General features: G+C 39.6%; 3 long non-coding RNA genes across 3 annotated transcripts; 1 reads left to right on the forward strand and 2 right to left on the reverse strand.

Annotated features, from left to right (window-relative positions):
- Nucleotides 1-675: 675 nt before the first annotated feature.
- LOC141540890 (uncharacterized) lies at nucleotides 676-24,157 on the forward strand. The gene is made up of 3 exons (XR_012481606.1): nucleotides 676-950; nucleotides 6,838-7,027; nucleotides 23,060-24,157. It is a non-coding gene; the product is annotated as an uncharacterized LOC141540890 (long non-coding RNA).
- Nucleotides 942-5,066, reverse strand: LOC141540875 (uncharacterized). Its single transcript, XR_012481597.1, has 3 exons — nucleotides 4,979-5,066; nucleotides 3,186-3,235; nucleotides 942-1,021 (listed from the first exon to the last, which is right to left on the reverse strand). It is a non-coding gene; the product is annotated as an uncharacterized LOC141540875 (long non-coding RNA).
- Nucleotides 17,574-21,620, reverse strand: LOC141540873 (uncharacterized). Its single transcript, XR_012481596.1, has 3 exons — nucleotides 21,533-21,620; nucleotides 19,815-19,864; nucleotides 17,574-17,653 (listed from the first exon to the last, which is right to left on the reverse strand). It is a non-coding gene; the product is annotated as an uncharacterized LOC141540873 (long non-coding RNA).
- Nucleotides 24,158-24,652: the final 495 nt, after the last annotated feature.

The raw sequence follows: 24,652 nt of genomic DNA on the forward strand, positions 1-24,652 counted from the left end.
CTTGACATCCATCCACCTAGAAATCCCGCCTCCTTGACATTCTTCCTCCTTGACATCCTGCCTCTATGACATCCTGCCTCTTTATCATCCCGCCTCCTTGACATCCATCCGCCTAGACATCCCGCCTCCTTGACATTCTTCCTCCTTGACATCCTGCCTCCTTGACATCCTGCCTCTTTATCATCCCGCCTCCTTGACATCCTTCCTCCATGACATCCTGCCTCTTTGACATCCTGCCAACATGACATCCTTCCTCCTTGAAATCCTGCCTCCAATATATCCTTCCTCCTTGACCTCCTGCCTCCTCCATGACATCCTTCCTCCATGACATCATGCTTCCTTGAGGTCCTTCCTCCATGACATCCTGCCTTCTTGACATCCTTCCTTCTTGACATTCTTCCTCCTTGACATTCTTCCTCCTTGACATCCTGCCTCCATGACAGCCTGCCTCTATGACATCCTGCCTCTTTATCATCCCGCCTCCTTGACATCCAGCCAACATCACATTCTATGTGTGTGTGTTTGTGGGGGGTTGGGGGTGGTGGAATTAGCACTTGTGGCTCTTAAGAGCGTCCACTCCAACACGTGCCTAGCCTAAAAATGTGAAAGAGGCCACAGCCTCTTCTGTGGGAGGGAGTACTGGGTGGGCTCACTTCTTCATTATCCTCTCCTTGGGGCCAGTTGGAGGAGGGTTCCAATATCTCGGGGCAGGTGTCACATTCTGTGGGAGGCTCCGGCTCTATTTTGACTGGCCGATTTGGCCAACGAATAGTCACTTTTATAATAAATGGTGGGCTTTCTTCTTCCTCTGATTCTTCTCCTAGGTCCTCTCCTAGGTCTTGACCTAGGTCGATAGAGGTATCAGAGGAACTACTAGATGGGGCATCGCTGTCAAAAAAGACATTTGGGCTTTCCTCCAAAGAAGCACTGCTGCTTAAGGGAGCAACAAGGTGAGGGGGATCTGGGAATAGAAATTTTTTTAATTTTTGGAAACAGCTCCTCTGCTCCTCCTGGACCAAGTCTGTGAATGAAGAAGGAAAAGATGAGCAAAGGGGAAGGAATCAGGAAGCACATTTGGGGTGGGAAAGATAGCAGCAGCATAGGGTTTATGACCTACCAAGAGTGATCCCTGGCCTTTGGAGGATAACTGGGCCCTTTTCAGTGTGCTCCAGCATATGCTCTCCCTCCTTACATACTTGGAGGAAGCCCAAGAGGCAACTCCATTGCTTCCCATTTTTCTGGGAACCGACTTATTTGTACAGTTGTTAGTATGGGGTCACCCCCTTAGACTGGGAGCTCCTCCAGACCAGAGCCTGGCTTGGGCCATTCTTTATATGCCTCAGTGCTTAATATGGAGCTTGGCCCAGAGTACATAATGTTTATTGACTGTGGCCTCCATTCTTTCTTCCCCCTTTCTCACTCTTCTTAACTCTACACTGTCATTTCTCACTTTCTTACTAATTAAACGCAAAGTTACTCTCATAATTTCCAAAGTATAAAAGTGAATGGATTGTTTGCTGTTTAATTTATTGAATATTTTGCCCAATGTAGTCAATATTTTTCTTTGACATTTGCTTTCAAGATTTTTGCTTTCTAGGTTTTTTCCCCTGATTCCCACTTACAATTATTGAAACACATTTATAATTATGCAAACTTTTATATAAAAGTTGTGAATAAATACATAATCTTCTACCTTAATGAAAAATAAAAGTCTCCAAAAAATTAAGTTAAAAGTAGAGAGAAGAGTGAAATAAAGAATGCTTCTATCTATATTCAGACATAATCATTCCTTTTCTGAGAATGGATGGGGTTTTTTTGTTTTTGTTTTTTGTGTAAGCCCTTCAGAGTAGTTGTGGATGATTGTATTCACGGGAATAACAAAATCATTTTCAGTTGTTTACCCCAGAACATTGCTGTCATTTCACGTATGGCATATTTCACTCTGTTCATGGAGGACTTTGCAGGTTTGGGTTTTTTTTTTTTTTTTTTCACCTGAGAACATTCTTCTCATCATTTCCCAGGGAACAATGATATGTCATCAGAGGAACTTGCCTCAAAAATTGTTTTTTTTTTTTTTTTTTTTTTTTTTTTTTCCATTTACCATTGCTAATTGTATTTGCCTTCATTTATTCTCTCTCTTTTTAGTCTGACTTTCCTCAAAGGTGTTTCATTATTGATCAAGGACTTCCCCAAAATAATCTGAGCTTTTGTCACCTCCCCTCTTCCCATATTCCATTCCCCTGCTATTTTCCTGCAGGCTAAAATAGAGTTCCATATCCCTAGTTTATATTTAGGGTATCTCCTATTTGAACCAAGACTGATAAGAGCAAAATTCACTCAACCAACTTCTGGTCGCTCTCTTCCCCTTCAGTGAAAAACACTTTCATGCCTCTTTTTCTTATGGCAGGTAATTTGCACCATTCCACTTCTTTCCCCCCCTTTTTCCTGTACATTCCTGCATCAGTCTTTCCATCAGTTTTTTAAAAAAGATATTATCCTTTCATATTCCACTCATATTCCTTCTTCTCTGGCTACTTATACTCCTTTTACCTATCAGAATAAGGATAATGTCCTAAGCAGTTAAAAGTGTCATCATCCTATGTTGCAATGTAAACAGATCAAGCTGAAACCCATCCCAGGTGTATTGACCCTGCTTCAGTCTCTCACTTGAGCTCTCTTCCCAAATTCCCACATATTATCTTTTGGACATTTTGTCCCATTTGTCCAACTGAACCAAAAGCTCAAAGTGACCAAAACAGAATCTGTTCCTTGTCCTGCACTCTCTGCCCTCTTCTGAACTTCCCCTTTCTGTCACCCAGGTTTACATGCTCAGTCATCCACCAGTCTTCCCTTTGCTTAGCCCACATATCATCCATTGAGTTAGGCATCTTTTAATTCCTTCCTCAACATTTTCCCCCCAGAAGTTTTCTTTTCTTTAGTCGCATAGCAAACAACCAGTTCACCCTGTTCACCTGTCTCCTACACTCTTTTGATAGCTTCATTGTTCCATTAGGATTATGCCTTCTGACATGACTTTTCCATACTCTATATTTATCTGGCATATTGTTGGTGTGCTTTTGGTCTTACCACTTAGAATGAATTTTTGGGCATATCTTCCTCATTTAATATAGTGCCTGATAAAAGAACAAATGTTACTACATATTTCTTGAGTAATTGATTCTCACCTTGAGGCAATATCAGATTTTTTTTCCCCATCCTGAGGTTCAAGAATTTCCTGAGGGAAAAAAATGTCAACAAATAAATGTTAAGCTTTGGTTCCAATCACTACCCCATCTTCCCAGCTAAATGAGCAGCAAGTAGTATAAGAAAGCCCTAATAGCTCATTGGGCACAGCCCAGCTATTGCCTTTCATCATCTTATTTGTTGTTACAATAGAGCCAGCCCCAACATAATTGTTAAAATTTTTTTTATCCATTTTAACCAATTTGATCCATTCCTAAAGATCCCTTTCTCTCTTTCCTCCTTTCTCCATCCCTTCTTTCTTCTCTCCTCATCATTCAAAGCAATCCAAAGGCAGCAATGGAGAAAATCCTTTGTATGTCAATAGAAGAAAAAGAGAATGGAATCTAGAAGGCAACTGTCTGTCTGCATAAAGAAGAATCTGTCAAGTTCATTTGTTTTGCTCTGGTGGATAACTTCTATCAGACGGCCCAAAACACAAAATTTCTGAGAATAATTTCAATTTTCTTTGATTTCAAAACATCCTATGGACCTATCACGCTTACAGTCCATGGGCTGGATTCCTGCTACTTCTTTCCCCAAAGAGTTCTCTCCTATTTGTATGCTCAAATGCACAAGACCTAAGGGCAAAGTACAAACTATGATATGGGCCAGAAGGGCCAGAAAAAGAGGCCTGAAAGTCTTAACACTTCTACCCTGGACAAACCTTTCTTAACCCTTTCAGTGTTTTAAGGCACACTACCTCTCTAAGAAGAAATGACAGATTGGCTACCCAACTACAGGAGATAATTTTTTCACACATTCATACAACAACCTTGTCCACCCCATCTAATCAAAAAATAAAAATCATAAAAAAATAAGAGGAAAACATATTCGTTTTGAGATTGCAATTTTTTTTTTTTTTTAACAATTTAAAATATGGTTTGGAGAAAGATGGAAGTTTTCAAAAGGTGAATTGTCAGAAAAAGGTTAAGAAATATGATGCTGCACTGCCCCATCTCCTCTCCACCTAAGGGGATCCACAAGTCTCTGATGGTTCAGCTTGATCCCCCATTGGATGGAATTGTTTGAATGTTCTAACAATGAGTATTAGGAGGCAGTCTTGAGATCATATCAGAAAAAAGAGAGAGAGAGAGAGAGAGAGAGAGAGAGAGAGAGAGAGAGAGAGAGAGAGAGAGAGAGAGAGAGAGAGAGAGAAGAGAGAGAGAGAGAGAGAGAGAGAGAGAGAGAGAGAGAGAGAGAGAGAGAGAGGAAGCACCTCCCTTCTCTCCTTTGCACTGCACTCAAACCTTTCCCAACATACCATCCATCTCATTTGATCCTTATGGCAACCCTGTGAGGAAATAAAGGCAAACAGGTTTGCCTCAGGAACACTCAGCTCTGTGTGAGGTTGAATTTGAAAGTTTTGTCATCCTAACTCCCAGGCCCTGGTCTTTGTTCTACTCAAGAACAGAGAAGCTTCTTCAGGATAACAACAAAAAGCTATTTTCTTTATAAGTGAGTCTCAAATGGTTTGAGTTACCTCAGCAGAGTTTACAAGAGAGTGTACTCTCTCATGATCTCAGTTGTATCCCCCCATTGAGTACAGAGGAACAACCATCTTTGTCCATGTCCTATTGCTGGTACAAGGTATATCTCTCACATTGATATCTAGAAACAATGACTTCCCACAAAATGACACACCTCCCCCCCACCAAATACAAACTCGCTCATTCCTCCTTCTCCATATTTGGCTTTACCTATCCCCAGAATAGTGTGTTATTGTAAAGCCTCCTACCTGTAAGGACTTGTGGAAGATGAGACAAAGGCAATCTCTCAGTTGCTTTCTATCTTTTCTCTCAATATCTATCTTCTCTATATCTATCTCTGTCTTCTCTAACTTCTCTACCTCTATACCCTTCCCCCCCAACCCCCTCCCTGAGCCCTCCCCCTTTGCCTCCCCTCCTCCCTGTCCCTCCCCTTTCCTCCTCCCCCCTTCCCCCTCCCCCCTGCCCCCTGCCCCCCTCCTACCACTTCTCTCCTCTCCTTCTCTCCTACCACCTGTCTCCTCTCCTTCTCCTATTACTTCTCTCCTTCTCTCCTCCTCCTTCCACCTCTCTCCCTTTCGCTCTGTCTTTGGCTCTGGCGCTCTCTGGCTCTCTCCCTCACTCTCTCTATCTCTCTCTCCTGCTCTCTCTCCCTCTCTCTCTACCGCACAGAGCACAGCGGTTGAGATTCCTGGGCTTTTAACCTAGTAACTGTTTGTGAGGTAGCGATGACATCACATGCAACCCTTCTTCTGTTCTATCACTTGAGTTCTTCCAGTCACCTCTGTGATTGCAAGGCTGGAGTATATGTACAGAAACAGGAAGCTTGTTGGTTACATAGTTCCTGAACCTAAGCCACTCTGCCTTAATTGGCTTTCAAACTGTATGGCCCACTGATTCTCATTACATACTTTTGTCATTTTCCACCCAGAGGGTATCTTTACAAAAGATGAAAAGTATTTCGCAACATTTAACTTTGTATATCTTTGTGTTTGTCTGACCGTTCATTAATAAGGGAAAAAAAAAATAGATTTGTATCTGACGTGCAGAGATAAGAAGGAAATGTTATTCTTCCATGTCAAACTTTTTTTGATTCAGCTTTCATTGCTTTTCTCTTTCTGGTTCAAGTCCAGGACAGATAATTTGCTTTCTTTACTGACAGGACAACATAACTGGTATTTTCCTTCTTCTCCTCCTCTCTACCTTCCCGATATTCTTTACCTCCATTCATATCCTTTTGTTAAACTTCATTTTGTTTATTTTTTTTTGAAGCTTTTTATTTGCAAAACGTAGGCAAGGATACATATTTATCCTTAAAAAACCTTGCATTTCAAATACTCCCACCTTCCCAACCACTAACCAGATTACATGCCATCCACAATATGTTTAACATGGATAAAATACATTTTCCTTCCAAAATAGGCATGCAAATTTACACAATAATGTTGCTGTGCAGTCAAAATGTGATCATTAAGTAAAAAAAAAAAAATTGGGAAAGAATATAAAATTTAAGCAATTAATACCAAAATGTGTGAAAATGAAATACTGTCAGGTACCCTCAGTTCCCACAGGCCTCTCTCTGGGTGAAATGACTCTCATCATCCCAAGATCATTGCCCTAGGCGTGAATGACCTCATTGTTGAAGAGAGCCACTTCCATCAGAATTGATCATCCTATAATCTTGAGTTGCCACTTACAATGATGTCCTGGTTCTCCTCACTTTACTTAGCATCAGTTCATGTTAGTCTCATGTAAGCTGTAAAAACATCTTTTAAAGATCTCTCATTAAGGCCTAGTAGACGCTATGGAAATTGTCATCTCTGCTCTGGCTGTGTTAAGGGAAGTTGGAATAGATTGAGAATGTTAGGGAAAAACAGAAAAGCAGTTGATTCCCTTTAAATACTGGCAGGCAATAGCCTACTCCTCAAGCCTTTTCTGATTCACAGAGGAAAGAGTAAAAGATTTGTGTGGACTGCCAAAAACAACCAAAAAGTAACATTGTTGTTGTTGTTGTTTTAATTGTAGAAGTGAGATTTGGCTTGTAACTTAAATTTTTTATCTGAAAAAAAAATCCCTAAAACTTATCTGGATCTGGTTTGTACTTTGAAAGCCTGGAGACCTGAGAATATGCAGCTCTCAATTGAGACAGGTGAAAGAGGACAAAGAAAGAGGGTATCAGTCAAAGAATGTAACCAGAAAGTGAAGAGGAGTCATTTTCTGGAATTTCTCTTCAATTGTAAGTATGTTAAGCTTCTTGAAAGTATCTTGTGAGGAACCTTGTTATCCCTGAGAAATAACTAGTTGGATTTACAAGGATCCCAATGAAGGATGAGGTTATTGATAATCTACAACTTGGTTAAGTAGAAATAATTTCTAGTGAGTGGCTTTTACACCTGGAATGTTGTGCTTAAGGCCACCTCCTTAGATATCAAGATGAGTTGTAAATTTTAGATGATGGGTCTCTATTACAATGGCATGAGATAATCACTATTCATTCACTGGTATGTGCTAGAATTGTGAATTTGTTTACTTTAATCACAAAAACTTAGAGATTCGTGTGCAGACATTGAAACATTACAGAAAATGTCCATCTGTATGTGATATAATTTAACGTTAAAAATTAGGAAGATAAAACAAAGTTTTGGTAACTTACCTTAAGAGGTCACATATTTGTATCCCCTAACTAGATGAAATATATTGCTTTCTAAAATGTTTATTGGGTAATTTGTAAAAGTTATGACCTATGCTTTAAAATTTCATCAGCTTGGCTGGACATTTGTATGAGCTTTATAAAATTTGGCCCAAAGTTATTTAGATATTAGCTAAACTATGGAAGGTTTCAAAATCAAGTGACAAGAAAGATTGATTTGTAAAAGCAATTGACAGTTTGAATGCAACATCCACTATGAATAGCACAAGGTAATGTGTTGATTAAAAAAAAAGAAAAAAGCAACGACTTTTCTTCATTGGTGTGTATGTTGAATTGGAAAAGACTATAAGTTAAGATTCCTATGCATTGTTGTGACAGGCTGTGTTCTGTTTATTCAGCGGTTACTTATGGAAATTTTGAAGTTGCTCATGAAATAGCGATTATTTTCATTATACTGAAATCTAAAATTGTTAAATAGTATTGATGCAATAGGTTGATAGAAGGAAAGTGAAATCATGGTAGAATGGTGGAGAAAGAGAGAGAGGGATGCAGGAGAGAGGAGGGCATAGAGAGTAGCAGAATGTTTTAGCTGGTACCAAAATGTATTTCCAAGACCCAGAGTTTGAGAGATATAATGGACACCTGCAGTGGTAGATATGAGGTGAAGTTGGAGCAGATAGAAAGGGGATTTAATAATGTGGAAAGAAAGGGTCATTCTTTAGTGGAATTTGCCATTTGCCAGGAGAAAGGAAACAGCAGTTTGGGTCATGCTAAATCCTAAAAGGGGCTAAGCATCCTAACAGTGTTAGCTCTAAGGAGAAGTGGGTTTGGAAAGCTTGGTGGCATTAGGAGTGATACCACATGGCATAGGGAAAGGACAAGGATACCATGAGTCAGAGTGTCGTGAGGGGGGGGCTGACCCAGAGGAGGCCAGTGGTCTTGGGGTTGCCCATGGGTAGAATTTGTGAGAAGGATTTGAGCCCCAAAACATGAATGGGATTTCTGGTTAAGCAGGCCAGGGAAGTAGACTTCTGCCCCTGTTTTGTAAACTTGCCGGGTTTGGAAAAAAGCTTGGTTCTGGATGGAGAATTCCAGTCTCTTCATCTTTAAATTTCTGGAGCAGTTCAGAACAGGTATATTTCGAAGGGCAAGGGGGACGGTCTGCCAGGGAGCTAAAGGGCTACCAAAAGGTGCAGCCCCTTTGATACAGCAGTGTTTCTATGGAGCCTATACCCCAAAGAGATCTTAAAGGAGGGAAAGGGGTCCTCATGTGCACAAATGTTTGTGACAGCCCTTTTGATAGTGGCTAGAAACTGGAAACTGAGTGGATAGCTATCAGTTGGAGAATGACTGAATAAACTGTGGTATATGAATGTTATGGAATATTATTGTATGTTTTGCCCAGATAAATTCTGCAGCAAGATTTGAGTCCAGGTCCTCTTGACTCTATGTCATAGTGTCTCCATGTTGCCTCTTATTAGAGACATTGCATTTTTCTATATATCCATATTTTTCTAATATTCTTTTTTTTTTTTTTATTCATTTTTCCAAATTATCCCCTCCCTCCCTCCACTGCCTCCCCCCGATGACAGGCAATCCCATACATTTTACAAGTGTTACAATATAACCTATATACAATATATGTGTGTAAATACCATTTTCTTGTTGCACATTAATTATTAGCTTCCAAAGGTATAAGTAACCTGGGTAGATAGACAGTAGTGCTAACAATTTTACATTCACTTCCCAGTGTTCCTTCTCTGGGTGTAGTTATTTCTGTCCATCATTGATCAACTGGAAGTGAGTTGGATCTTCTTTATGTTGAAGATTTCCACTTCCATCAGAATACATCCTCATACAGTATTGTTGTTGAAGTGTATAGTGATCTTCTGGTTCTGCTCATTTCACTCAGCAACAGTTGATTTAAGTCTCTCCAAGCCTCTCTGTATGCCTCCTGCTGGTCATTTCTTACAGAGCGATAATATTCCATAACCTTCATATACCACAATTTACCCAACCATTCTCCAACTGATGGACATCCATTCATCTTCCAGTTTCTAGCTACAACAAAAAGAGCTGCCACAAACATTTTGGCACATACAGGTCCCTTTCCGCTCTTTAGTATTTCTTTGGGATATAATCCCAATAACAGCAATGCTGGGTCAAAGGGTATGCACAGTTTGATAACTTTTTGGGCATAGTTCCAAATTGCTCTACAGAATGGCTGGATTCTTTCACAACTCCACCAACAATGTATCAGTGTCCCAGTTTTCCCACATCCCCTCCAACATTCATCATTATTTGTTGCTGTCATCTTAGCCAATCTGACAGGTATGTAGTGGTATCTCAGAGTTGTCTTAATTTGCATTTCTCTGATCAGTAGTGATTTGGAACAATCTTTCATATGAGTGGAGATAGTTTCAATTTCATCATCTGAGAATTGTCTGTTCATATCCCTTGACCATTTATCAATAGGAGAATGGTTTGGTTTCCTATAAATCAGGGTCAGTTCTCTATATATTTTGGTAATGAGACCTTTGTCAGAACCTTTACTTTTAAAAATATTTTCCCAATTTGTTACTTCTCTTCTAATCTTGTTTGCATTAGTATTGTTTGTACAGAAACTTTTTAGTTTGATGTAATCAAAATCTTCTATTTTGTGATCAATAATGATCTCTAGTTCTCCTCTGGTCATAAATTCCTTCCTCCTCCACAGGTCTGAGAGGTAGACTACACTCTGTTCCTCTAATCTATTTATAATATCATTCTTTATGCCTAAATCATGGACCCATTTTGATCTGATCTTGGTATATGGTGTTAAGTGTGAATCCATATCTAATTTCTGCCATACTAATTTCCAGTTTTCCCAACAGTTTTTTCCGAATAATGAATTTTTGTCCCTAATGTTGGTATCTTTGGGTTTGTCAAAGATTAGATTGCAATAGATGTACCCTTTTTTGTCCTTTGTACCTAATCTGTTCCACTGATCTACCGTTCTATTTCTTAGCCAGTACCAAATGGTTTTGGTGACTGCTGCTATATAATATAGCTTTAGATCAGGTACACTTAGACCACCTTCCTCTGAGTTGTTTTTCATTAGTTCCCTTGCAATTCTTGACCTTTTATTCTTCCATATGAATTTTGTTGTTATTTTTTCTAGGTCATTAAAATAGTTTCTTGGGAGTCTGATTGGTATAACACTAAATAAATAGATTAGTTTGGGGAGTATTGATATCTTTATCAAATTCGCTCGGCCTATCCAAGAGCACTGAATGTCTTTCCAATTATTTAAATCTGACTTTATTTTTGTGGCAAGTGTTTTGTAATTTTTCTCATATAATTCCTGACTTTTCTTTGGTAGATGGATTCCCAAATACTTTATACTCTCAACATTTGTTTGCAATGGAATTTTTCTTTGTATCTCTTGCTGTTGCATTTTGTTGGTGATATATAAGAATGCTGAGGATTTAGGTGGATTTATTTTGTATCCTGCCACTTTGCTAAAATTCTGAATTATTTCTAATAGCTTTTTAGCAGAGTCTTTGGGGTTCTCTAAGTATACCATCATGTCATCTGCAAAGAGTGATAGTTTGATTTCCTCATTTCCTACTCTTATTCCTTGAATCTCTTTCTCGGCTCTTATTGCCGAGGCTAGCGTTTCTAGTACTATATTGAATAGTAATGGTGATAGTGGGCAACCTTGTTTCACTCCTGATCTTACTGGGAAAGGTTGCAGTTTATTTCTATTGCAAATTATGCTTACTGAGGGTCTTAAATATATGCTCCTGATTATTCTAAGGAATAATCCGTTTGTTCCTATACTCTCAAGAGTTTTTAATAGGAATGGATGTTGGATTTTGTCAAATGCTTTTTCTGCATCTATTGAGATGATCATATGGTTTTTATTAATTTGATTATTAATATGGTCAATTATACTAATAGTTTTCCTAATATTAAACTAGCCCTGCATTCCTGGCATAAATCCTAATTGATCATAGTGTATTATCCTTGGCGATGATTTTCTGAAGTCCTTTTGCTAATATCTTATTTAAGATTTTAGCAACAATATTCATTAAGGAAATTGGTCTATAATTTTCTTTCTCAGTTTTCGATCTACCTGGTTTAGGTATTAGTGACATGTCTGTGTCATAAAAGGAGTTTGGTAGGATTCCTTCATCCCCTATTTTTTAAAATAGTTTATATAATATTGGGGCTAATTGTTCTTTAAATGTTTGGTAGAATTCACATGTAAATCCATCTGGTCCTGGGGATTTTTTCCTGGGGAGTTGATTAAACGCTTGTTCTATTTCTTTTTCTGAAATGGGACTATTTAAGCAATTTATCTCCTCTTCTGTTAATCTAGGAAGCCTCTATTTTTGGAAGAAGTCATCCATTTCACTTAAGTTATCAAATTTATTGGCATAAAGTTGGGCAAAGTAACTCCTTATTATTTCTCTAATTTCCTCTTCATTGGTTTAAAGATCCTCCTTTTCATTGGTAAGACTAACAATTTGATTTTTCCTCTTTCTTTTTCTGATCAGATTTACCAAAGGTTGATCTATTTTATTGGCTTTTTCATAAAACCAACTCTTGCTTTTATTTATTAATTCAAGAGTTTTTTTTTTTTTTGTTTTGTTTTGTTTTTTTTTTTTTTTAACTTTCAACATTATTGATTTCTCCTTTAATTTTTGTATTTCAAGTTTGATTTTTGGTTGGGGGTTTTTAATTTGGTCTTTTTCTAGCTTTTTACAATGCAGGCCCAATTCATTAATCTTCTCTTCCTCTATTTTGTTCAAATAAGCATCTAAAAATATAAAATTTTGCCTTATTACCGTTTTAGCTGCATCCCACAGACTTTGGTATGATGTCTCATCATTGTCATCATCTTGGGTGAAATTATTGTTTCTATAATTTGCTGTTTCACCCAGTCATTCTTTAAGATTCAGATTCCAATTACTTTTTGGTCTATTTACCCCTAACTTCTTATGGAATATAGCTTTTATTGTATTGTGATCTGAGAAGAAGGCATTTATTATTTCTGCCTTCCTACATTTAATTTTGAGATCTTTATGTCCTAATACATGGTCAATTTTTGTATAGGTTCCATGAACTGCTGAGAAGAAAGTATATTCCTTTCTATCACCATTCAGTTTTCTCCAAAGGTCTATCATACCTAGTTTTTCTAATGTTCTATTTACTTTTTAAATTTCTTATTTGTTTTGTGGTTTGATTTTCTAAATCTGAGAGTGCGAGGTTGAGATCTCCCACTGTTATAGATTTACTGTCTATTTCTTCTTGCAACTCTCTTAACTTTTCCTTTAGAAAGTTAGATGCTATACCACTTGGTGCATATATGTTTGGTATTGATATGGCTTGATTGTTTATGCTACCTTTCAGCAGGATGTCGTTTCCTTCCATATCTCTTTTAATTAGATCAGTTTCTGCTTTTGCTTGATCTGAGATAAGGATGTGGGCCAAGATTTCTCAGCAAAAGTGGTTTTGGAACTCTTCCACTGATGGGAGGCTATTGGATCTTTCTAAATGGTAGATGGCAGGTTACAGTTAGTACTGAGGAGAGGAACCAGCCTGAAGGCCTTGATAACAAGGATGTCCTCTTGGAAGAAATGCATCAGGACTGGTGAGGTGGTGTGCAAGAGAAGGGACTGAATGGGACCAGGAGGTGGTTTCCCAGAGGCTCTAGCAGCTCAGGCCTTGGTTTCAGGACATCACATGGTTCCTCTTCTCAGAGGATTGTAGGACAGGAAAGGTCAGACCTGGCTCTAAATTTCAGGAAGCCACATGATCCCTATTTTTAAAGGTCAGTAGGGGAAAAGAGGTCAGACCCTCAGCCAAAATTTCAGGCAGTCATGTGACCTACAGGACCTAGACAGCATTGCTGTTTCATTGGCCAATGGTTACTTCCTTTTCAGTCCATCCAATGAAGCTGAGACTTTTGCTATTTAATCCATTCCCTAGTTTTGGCCTGGGACCTCACATCATGCTGGGCTGCTCCCTTGGTGTGCTGGGACCTCTCCTTACGAGGAGGGAACCCATGCTTTCTGTGGGCATGTGGACATGTCTCAGAGTAGCCCATTTGAGTCAGGGGGTTGCACACAGATTCCTGCTTTTTTCCCTCTGTCCTTGTTTTTTGCCTGGGGGTCAGATTTTTTTCTTCCATAAGTGAGGAATGTGGTTAGGTGTGTAAAAAATTGTAATTCTTTCACTTTGGTCACTTGCTGTCTGAGCAACATGGGATTAAGGGAGCAAAGGAGAAACATTGGGAACAGAAATTTTGACAATGAATGTTGAAAACTCTATTTGGAAAAATAATAATTTTAAGATTAAAGTCATAAATTTTAAAGTAAATACTATACTCTATGAAATCTTTCCAAAGTAAGATCTCAGCCTTCTGCCATCTTCTCTCGTTTTCCTCCCTCTCCTTTTGTCTCAATTTTCCCCTCTTTATGTCTTCCCTCCCTTCCTCAGTTGGCCTCCCTCCCTGGTGCCTTGTCTCTTTTTCTCCTTCCTATCTGCCCTGTCTCCACCCTCCTCTCACAATCAGCCCTCTGTTGAAATCTTTCCAGTATTTTACTGGGGTTGCTGATGTGTCTTGTTCAATTCCAATTGTAACCCCTGCCTATTTGAATTTTTTGTCCTTCCAAAATTTTGCCTTTGATCTGAGGGATTTTGAAATTTGGCACGTTTCTCCCTATGTGTTTTCCACAATAGATTTTGTTGAGATGGTAGTGTGTAATGGTCCAAGGAGGAGTCAGGCACAGTGAAACTGGAGGTAAAGAAGCAATAATGCCTGAGTCCCCTGGAAGTGGGTCTGCTGTCAACTCCCAGGGACCACCTCATGGGTGGGAACTCTGGTGGAATTGAGATGCACATCATCAACAGGAGGCGTCTCTTTTTCTGATTGGCTGTTCCAGGGACCTCATAGACCTCCTTAAGCTGTGGGAGGAGGAAGCAGGTCCTCTTTGGCCTGGTGTTCTGGGAGTCACCAGGAGGTCAGCTTGGCAGGAGGAGAACATGTGAATAAAAGACCTTGAGCTTGCACATGGCTGTTCTTAAACCCTCTACTGTGTATCTAAACCATCCTTCTTATGGAATGATGGCCAGAGATCTTTGAAGACCTCAGACAGAGGTAAGCATGGTAAAACTGGTTTAACACTGCAAAAGAAAGTGAATGGAGGGAGATTCCTCTGAGGACCTGGGTATTAGGAGACACTGGCAATAGTGAATGCAGAGTGGAACCAGGACATTCACAAATGTCCTGAATGCTTAGAGTTATCATAAGTGGTGCCCAAACTTGGGGTGTGCTGTAGACTGCCAGGCCCCCAGTAATTAATCTTGAAGACAAGGTAGTGCCTCACCCAGGAGGGAATGCAGAGAGGCATTATGGATCTAAGGATACCTAGGATCAAGCTCCAGCCCACAGCTATGCATGTGGCTCATGTAAATAGGTTAAAGAGCCAGATGGATGGTCTTTCAACAAAGGTCACTTCTGAAGAACAGCAGGAACTTGCTTTCAAGCTCCAAGGCCTTTACTCCTATGCCCATTAAATACACCTCAGCAAGAAAAAAATCCAGAGCTAATCAGGATGCTTGAGGGTAGAGAGTAAAAAATACAAGAAGTCTAGGTTGAGTTAGAGCTCAACCAAAAAATCACATGACAAAGAATTAAAAAAGAGAAGACAATTACAGGCTGAATTAGAGGTTGAGTTAGAGAAAGGAGAAAAAGTTAGCTAAGAGCAGTTAGAACAGCAGAAAGACTTCTGCCTACTGGCTGAAACTGAGAAGGAAAAAAACTAGCAGAAAGCTGGTGAACCTGCCATATGGAAACTAACCAAAGGAATCCTCTTTAGCATTTTGTTAATTTATCTCATTTGCTGCTGCTTAAGAGGATCTACTGGCCAAAGTAGGCATTTTACTACAGAAACTACCCTGCTAATGGGGATGGGATTTGGTTCTTTTCATATGCAAATTCAGTTTCTGCTTCAGTTCTGCCCACCACTGAGCATGTGCCTTTGGGGATTTTCCATTTCCTGACCCTCCTACCTCCACTCCACCTTCAGTGGCCTGAGGAGGAGGAGTGGGAAGGGCAATGATATCAGCAGGGCCCACTAGCCCCTAAGTCTTCATTACAAAAGGTGGGAAGTGTCTTCATTGCCTCAGTCAAGGAGAGATGATGGTCAGAGTCTCTCTGAAAATGCTGCATTCCAACCTGCTCAGTTAGTCTCTAACAAGCCTGTGTGGGTAAGAGTTTGCAGTTAGAGAGTAGTTTTTATGCCTATAGGACTACAGAGATGTTTTCTGGGAAACTGGAACTCCTCTTGGCTCACCTTGCAGAGCTTTTGCTTCCACTCAGTGTGAGCTTGATGGCCTCATCCCTGAGGGTGCTTATAAGACACTTGTCTATTCATAGGAGGGTTTGGGAAACTGAGGAATGTGTAACTATTGTTCCATTCAGTAATATAGACACTGTGTGATCTGTGACCCAGGAGGAGAAGGAACATCAGATTTATGGACTCACACTGGTGCAAAACAATTGGGTGATTTATTTATTCAAACTTTTGACTTCCAGCAACAGAAATCAGGGATATTAGAACTGCAGCTGTAACACCTGAACGTCCTTTGCTCGTCATCTGTATGAACGACACACCACTGAAAAGGTGGCTAGACCCACATGTAGATCACACAGCTATTAGAAGTCCCAGCTGGTCTGGTAATTGGCAAAAGATTACAGCAAACGCCCATATGTCTGGCACAAAAGGATCTATAGGAGCTGAAATTAGTGCTACCTCTGAGATGGGAATTTAAAGATGAGAAGTTTTTATTTTACAACTGAAAGGTTCTGCCTCAATCAGTGGGAAAGAGATCTTACAAAGTGAAAACATTCAGCTTCAGTAGGTATAGAATAGGAGCAACTTCATCAAGGACATTTACAAGCTTCTGCAAGTCCTTGGAATGCACCAGAATTTGTCATTGAGTGGAGAAAAAAAGTAAATGGATAGATGGAGACAATGGAAACTCTTCAGTTTGGCCATATGATGGCCTGGGGAGAGGCTTTGCTCTGTTTTCCACTTATACCCAATGCCTCCAAATTATTGGGTGGAAAACCAACACGCCACCTGACAAAGTCACTGAGTCATTGCTGCAGGACATGATTTTTCTTGTATACACCTGCCTCTGTGCCTTTCTTGACCAAAAGGTGTATATAATGGAAATTGCTGACTCAATACATGCCGCCTCCTTGACATCCATCCACCTAGAAATCCCGCCTCCTTGACATTCTTCCTCCTTGACATCCTGCCTCTATGACATCCTGCCTCTTTATCATCCCGCCTCCTTGACATCCATCCGCCTAGACATCCCGCCTCCTTGACATTCTTCCTCCTTGACATCCTGCCTCCTTGACATCCTGCCTCTTTATCATCCCGCCTCCTTGACATCCTTCCTCCATGACATCCTGCCTCTTTGACATCCTGCCAACATGACATCCTTCCTCCTTGAAATCCTGCCTCCAATATATCCTTCCTCCTTGACCTCCTGCCTCCTCCATGACATCCTTCCTCCATGACATCATGCTTCCTTGAGGTCCTTCCTCCATGACATCCTGCCTTCTTGACATCCTTCCTTCTTGACATTCTTCCTCCTTGACATTCTTCCTCCTTGACATCCTGCCTCCATGACAGCCTGCCTCTATGACATCCTGCCTCTTTATCATCCCGCCTCCTTGACATCCAGCCAACATCACATTCTATGTGTGTGTGTTTGTGGGGGGTTGGGGGTGGTGGAATTAGCACTTGTGGCTCTTAAGAGCGTCCACTCCAACACGTGCCTAGCCTAAAAATGTGAAAGAGGCCACAGCCTCTTCTGTGGGAGGGAGTACTGGGTGGGCTCACTTCTTCATTATCCTCTCCTTGGGGCCAGTTGGAGGAGGGTTCCAATATCTCGGGGCAGGTGTCACATTCTGTGGGAGGCTCCGGCTCTATTTTGACTGGCCGATTTGGCCAACGAATAGTCACTTTTATAATAAATGGTGGGCTTTCTTCTTCCTCTGATTCTTCTCCTAGGTCCTCTCCTAGGTCTTGACCTAGGTCGATAGAGGTATCAGAGGAACTACTAGATGGGGCATCGCTGTCAAAAAAGACATTTGGGCTTTCCTCCAAAGAAGCACTGCTGCTTAAGGGAGCAACAAGGTGAGGGGGATCTGGGAATAGAAATTTTTTTAATTTTTGGAAACAGCTCCTCTGCTCCTCCTGGACCAAGTCTGTGAATGAAGAAGGAAAAGATGAGCAAAGGGGAAGGAATCAGGAAGCACATTTGGGGTGGGAAAGATAGCAGCAGCATAGGGTTTATGACCTACCAAGAGTGATCCCTGGCCTTTGGAGGATAACTGGGCCCTTTTCAGTGTGCTCCAGCATATGCTCTCCCTCCTTACATACTTGGAGGAAGCCCAAGAGGCAACTCCATTGCTTCCCATTTTTCTGGGAACCGACTTATTTGTACAGTTGTTAGTATGGGGTCACCCCCTTAGACTGGGAGCTCCTCCAGACCAGAGCCTGGCTTGGGCCATTCTTTATATGCCTCAGTGCTTAATATGGAGCTTGGCCCAGAGTACATAATGTTTATTGACTGTGGCCTCCATTCTTTCTTCCCCCTTTCTCACTCTTCTTAACTCTACACTGTCATTTCTCACTTTCTTACTAATTAAACGCAAAGTTACTCTCATAATTTCCAAAGTATAAAAGTGAATGGATTGTTTGCTGTTTAATTTATTGAATATTTTGCCCAATGTAGTCAATATTTTTCTTTGACATTTGCTTTCAAGATTTTTGCTTTCTAGGTTTTTTCCCCTGATTCCCACTTACAATTATTGAAACACATTTATAATTATGCAAACTTTTATATAAAAGTTGTGAATAAATACATAATCTTCTACCTTAATGAAAAATAAAAGTCTCCAAAAAATTAAGTTAAAAGTAGAGAGAAGAGTGAAATAAAGAATGCTTCTATCTATATTCAGACATAATCATTCCTTTTCTGAGAATGGATGGGTTTTTTTTGTTTTTGTTTTTTGTGTAAGCCCTTCAGAGTAGTTGTGGATGATTGTATTCACGGGAATAACAAAATCATTTTCAGTTGTTTACCCCAGAACATTGCTGTCATTTCACGTATGGCATATTTCACTCTGTTCATGGAGGACTTTGCAGGTTTGGGTTTTTTTTTTTTTTTTTTCACCTGAGAACATTCTTCTCATCATTTCCCAGGGAACAATGATATGTCATCAGAGGAACTTGCCTCAAAAATTGTTTTTTTTTTTTTTTTTTTTTTTTTTTCCATTTACCATTGCTAATTGTATTTGCCTTCATTTATTCTCTCTCTTTTTAGTCTGACTTTCCTCAAAGGTGTTTCATTATTGATCAAGGACTTCCCCAAAATAATCTGAGCTTTTGTCACCTCCCCTCTTCCCATATTCCATTCCCCTGCTATTTTCCTGCAGGCTAAAATAGAGTTCCATATCCCTAGTTTATATTTAGGGTATCTCCTATTTGAACCAAGACTGATAAGAGCAAAATTCACTCAACCAACTTCTGGTCGCTCTCTTCCCCTTCAGTGAAAAACACTTTCATGCCTCTTTTTCTTATGGCAGGTAATTTGCACCATTCCACTTCTTTCCCCCCCTTTTTCCTGTACATTCCTGCATCAGTCTTTCCATCAGTTTTTTAAAAAAGATATTATCCTTTCATATTCCACTCATATTCCTTCTTCTCTGGCTACTTATACTCCTTTTACCTATCAGAATAAGGATAATGTCCTAAGCAGTTAAAAGTGTCATCATCCTATGTTGCAATGTAAACAGATCAAGCTGAAACCCATCCCAGGTGTATTGACCCTGCTTCAGTCTCTCACTTGAGCTCTCTTCCCAAATTCCCACATATTATCTTTTGGACATTTTGTCCCATTTGTCCAACTGAACCAAAAGCTCAAAGTGACCAAAACAGAATCTGTTCCTTGTCCTGCACTCTCTGCCCTCTTCTGAACTTCCCCTTTCTGTCACCCAGGTTTACATGCTCAGTCATCCACCAGTCTTCCCTTTGCTTAGCCCACATATCATCCATTGAGTTAGGCATCTTTTAATTCCTTCCTCAACATTTTCCCCCCAGAAGTTTTCTTTTCTTTAGTCGCATAGCAAACAACCAGTTCACCCTGTTCACCTGTCTCCTACACTCTTTTGATAGCTTCATTGTTCCATTAGGATTATGCCTTCTGACATGACTTTTCCATACTCTATATTTATCTGGCATATTGTTGGTGTGCTTTTGGTCTTACCACTTAGAATGAATTTTTGGGCATATCTTCCTCATTTAATATAGTGCCTGATAAAAGAACAAATGTTACTACATATTTCTTGAGTAATTGATTCTCACCTTGAGGCAATATCAGATTTTTTTTCCCCATCCTGAGGTTCAAGAATTTCCTGAGGGAAAAAAATGTCAACAAATAAATGTTAAGCTTTGGTTCCAATCACTACCCCATCTTCCCAGCTAAATGAGCAGCAAGTAGTATAAGAAAGCCCTAATAGCTCATTGGGCACAGCCCAGCTATTGCCTTTCATCATCTTATTTGTTGTTACAATAGAGCCAGCCCCAACATAATTGTTAAAATTTTTTTTATCCATTTTAACCAATTTGATCCATTCCTAAAGATCCCTTTCTCTCTTTCCTCCTTTCTCCATCCCTTCTTTCTTCTCTCCTCATCATTCAAAGCAATCCAAAGGCAGCAATGGAGAAAATCCTTTGTATGTCAATAGAAGAAAAAGAGAATGGAATCTAGAAGGCAACTGTCTGTCTGCATAAAGAAGAATCTGTCAAGTTCATTTGTTTGCTCTGGTGGATAACTTCTATCAGACGGCCCAAAACACAAAATTTCTGAGAATAATTTCAATTTTCTTTGATTTCAAAACATCCTATGGACCTATCACGCTTACAGTCCATGGGCTGGATTCCTGCTACTTCTTTCCCCAAAGAGTTCTCTCCTATTTGTATGCTCAAATGCACAAGACCTAAGGGCAAAGTACAAACTATGATATGGGCCAGAAGGGCCAGAAAAAGAGGCCTGAAAGTCTTAACACTTCTACCCTGGACAAACCTTTCTTAACCCTTTCAGTGTTTTAAGGCACACTACCTCTCTAAGAAGAAATGACAGATTGGCTACCCAACTACAGGAGATAATTTTTTCACACATTCATACAACAACCTTGTCCACCCCATCTAATCAAAAAATAAAAATCATAAAAAAATAAGAGGAAAACATATTCGTTTTGAGATTGCAATTTTTTTTTTTAACAATTTAAAATATGGTTTGGAGAAAGATGGAAGTTTTCAAAAGGTGAATTGTCAGAAAAAGGTTAAGAAATATGATGCTGCACTGCCCCATCTCCTCTCCACCTAAGGGGATCCACAAGTCTCTGATGGTTCAGCTTGATCCCCCATTGGATGGAATTGTTTGAATGTTCTAACAATGAGTATTAGGAGGCAGTCTTGAGATCATATCAGAAAAAAGAGAGAGAGAGAGAGAGAGAGAGAGAGAGAGAGAGAGAGAGAGAGAGAGAGAGAGAGAGGAAGCACCTCCCTTCTCTCCTTTGCACTGCACTCAAACCTTTCCCAACATACCATCCATCTCATTTGATCCTTATGGCAACCCTGTGAGGAAATAAAGGCAAACAGGTTTGCCTCAGGAACACTCAGCTCTGTGTGAGGTTGAATTTGAAAGTTTTGTCATCCTAACTCCCAGGCCCTGGTCTTTGTTCTACTCAAGAACAGAGAAGCTTCTTCAGGATAACAACAAAAAGCTATTTTCTTTATAAGTGAGTCTCAAATGGTTTGAGTTACCTCAGCAGAGTTTACAAGAGAGTGTACTCTCTCATGATCTCAGTTGTATCCCCCCATTGAGTACAGAGGAACAACCATCTTGTCCATGTCCTATTGCTGGTACAAGGTATATCTCTCACATTGATATCTAGAAACAATGACTTCCCACAAAATGACACACCTCCCCCCCACCAAATACAAACTCGCTCATTCCTCCTTCTCCATATTTGGCTTTACCTATCCCCAGAATAGTGTGTTATTGTAAAGCCTCCTACCTGTAAGGACTTGTGGAAGATGAGACAAAGGCAATCTCTCAGTTGCTTTCTATCTTTTCTCTCAATATCTATCTTCTCTATATCTATCTCTGTCTTCTCTAACTTCTCTACCTCTATACCCTTCCCCCCCAACCCCCTCCCTGAGCCCTCCCCCTTTGCCTCCCCTCCTCCCTGTCCCTCCCCTTTCCTCCTCCCCCCTTCCCCCTCCCCCCTGCCCCCTGCCCCCCTCCTACCACTTCTCTCCTCTCCTTCTCTCCTACCACCTGTCTCCTCTCCTTCTCCTATTACTTCTCTCCTTCTCTCCTCCTCCTTCCACCTCTCTCCCTTTCGCTCTGTCTTTGGCTCTGGCGCTCTCTGGCTCTCTCCCTCACTCTCTCTATCTCTCTCTCCTGCTCTCTCTCCCTCTCTCTCTACCGCACAGAGCACAGCGGTTGAGATTCCTGGGCTTTTATCCTAGTAACTGTTTGTGAGGTAGCGATGACATCACATGCAACCCTTCTTCTGTTCTATCACTTGAGTTCTTCCAGTCACCTCTGTGATTGCAAGGCTGGAGTATATGTACAGAAACAGGAAGCTTGTTGGTTACATAGTTCCTGAACCTAAGCCACTCTGCCTTAATTGGCTTTCAAACTGTATGGCCCACTGATTCTCATTACATACTTTTGTCATTTTCCACCCAGAGGGTATCTTTACAAAAGATGAAAAGTATTTCGCAACATTTAACTTTGTATATCTTTGTGTTTGTCTGACCGTTCATTAATAAGGGAAAAAAAAAATAGATTTGTATCTGACGTGCAGAGATAAGAAGGAAATGTTATTCTTCCATGTCAAACTTTTTTTGATTCAGCTTTCATTGCTTTTCTCTTTCTGGTTCAAGTCCAGGACAGATAATTTGCTTTCTTTACTGACAGGACAACATAACTGGTATTTTCCTTCTTCTCCTCCTCTCTACCTTCCCGATATTCTTTACCTCCATTCATATCCTTTTGTTAAACTTCATTTTGTTTATTTTTTTTTGAAGCTTTTTATTGCAAAACGTAGGCAAGGATACATATTTATCCTTAAAAAACCTTGCATTTCAATTACTCCCACCTTCCCAACCACTAACCAGATTACATGCCATCCACAATATGTTTAACATGGATAAAATACATTTTCCTTCCAAAATAGGCATGCAAATTTACACAATAATGTTGCTGTGCAGTCAAAATGTGATCATTAAGTAAAAAAAAAAAAAATTGGGAAAGAATATAAAATTTAAGCAATTAATACCAAAATGTGTGAAAATGAAATACTTGTCAGGTACCCTCAGTTCCCACAGGCCTCTCTCTGGGTGAAATGACTCTCATCATCCCAAGATCATTGCCCTAGGCGTGAATGACCTCATTGTTGAAGAGAGCCACTTCCATCAGAATTGATCATCCTATAATCTTGAGTTGCCACTTACAATGATGTCCTGGTTCTCCTCACTTTACTTAGCATCAGTTCATGTTAGTCTCATGTAAGCTGTAAAAACATCTTTTAAAGATCTCTCATTAAAGCCTAGTAGACGCTATGGGAAATTGTCATCTCTGCTCTGGCTGTGTTAAGGGAAGTTGGAATAGATTGAGAATGTTAGGGAAAAACAGAAAAGCAGTTGATTACCTTTAAATCCTGGCAGGCAATAGCCTACTCCTCAAGCCTTTTCTGATTCACAGAGGAAAGAGTAAAAGATTTGTGTGGACTGCCAAAAACAACCAAAAAGTAACATTGTTGTTGTTGTTGTTTTAATTGTAGAAGTGAGATTTGGCTTGTAACTTAAATTTTTTATCTGAAAAAAAAAATCCCTAAAACTTATCTGGATCTGGTTTGTACTTTGAAAGCCTGGAGACCTGAGAATATGCAGCTCTCAATTGAGACAGGTGAAAGAGGACAAAGAAAGAGGGTATCAGTCAAAGAATGTAACCAGAAAGTGAAGAGGAGTCATTTTCTGGAATTTCTCTTCAATTGTAAGTATGTTAAGCTTCTTGAAAGTATCTTGTGAGAAACCTTGTTATCCCTGAGAAATAACTAGTTGGATTTACAAGGATCCCAATGAAGGATGAGGTTATTGATAATCTACAACTTGGTTAAGTAGAAATAATTTCTAGTGAGTGGCTTTTACACCTGGAATGTTGTGCTTAAGGCCACCTCCTTAGATATCAAGATGAGTTGTAAATTTTAGATGATGGGTCTCTATTACAATGGCATGAGATAATCACTATTCATTCACTGGTATGTGCTAGAATTGTGAATTTGTTTACTTTAATCACAAAAACTTAGAGATTCGTGTGCAGACATTGAAACATTACAGAAAATGTCCATCTGTATGTGATATAATTTAACGTTAAAAATTAGGAAGATAAAACAAAGTTTTGGTAACTTACCTTAAGAGGTCACATATTTGTATCCCCTAACTAGATGAAATATATTGCTTTCTAAAATGTTTATTGGGTAATTTGTAAAAGTTATGACCTATGCTTTAAAATTTCATCAGCTTGGCTGGACATTTGTATAAGCTTTATAAAATTTGGCCCAAAGTTATTTAGATATTAGCTAAACTATGGAAGGTTTCAAAATCAAGTGACAAGAAAGATTGATTTATAAAAGCAATTGACAGTTTGAATGCAACATCCACTATGAATAGCACAAGGTAATGTGTTGATTAAAAAAAAAGAAAAAAGCAACGACTTTTTTTCATTGGTGTGTATGTTGAATTGGAAAAGACTATAAGTTAAGATTCCTATGCATTGTTGTGACAGGCTGTGTTCTGTTTATTCAGCGAAGTTGCTCATGAAATAGCGATTATTTTCATCATACTGAAATCTAAAATTGTTAAATAGTATTGATGCAATAGGTTGATAGAAGGAAAGTGAAATCATGGTAGAATGGTGGAGAAAGAGAGAGAGGGAGGCAGGAGAGAGGAGGGCATAGAGAGTAGCAGAATGTTTTAGCTGGTATCAAAATGTATTTCTAAGACCCAGAGTTTGAGAGATATAATGGACACCTGCAGTGGTAGATATGAGGTGAAGTTGGAGCAGATAGAAAGGGGATTTAATAATGTGGAAAGAAAGGGTCATTCTTTAGTGGAATTTGCCATTT

This window comes from Sminthopsis crassicaudata, chromosome 1, assembly GCF_048593235.1.
Source record: "Sminthopsis crassicaudata isolate SCR6 chromosome 1, ASM4859323v1, whole genome shotgun sequence".
NCBI classification, from domain to species: domain Eukaryota; kingdom Metazoa; phylum Chordata; class Mammalia; order Dasyuromorphia; family Dasyuridae; genus Sminthopsis; species Sminthopsis crassicaudata.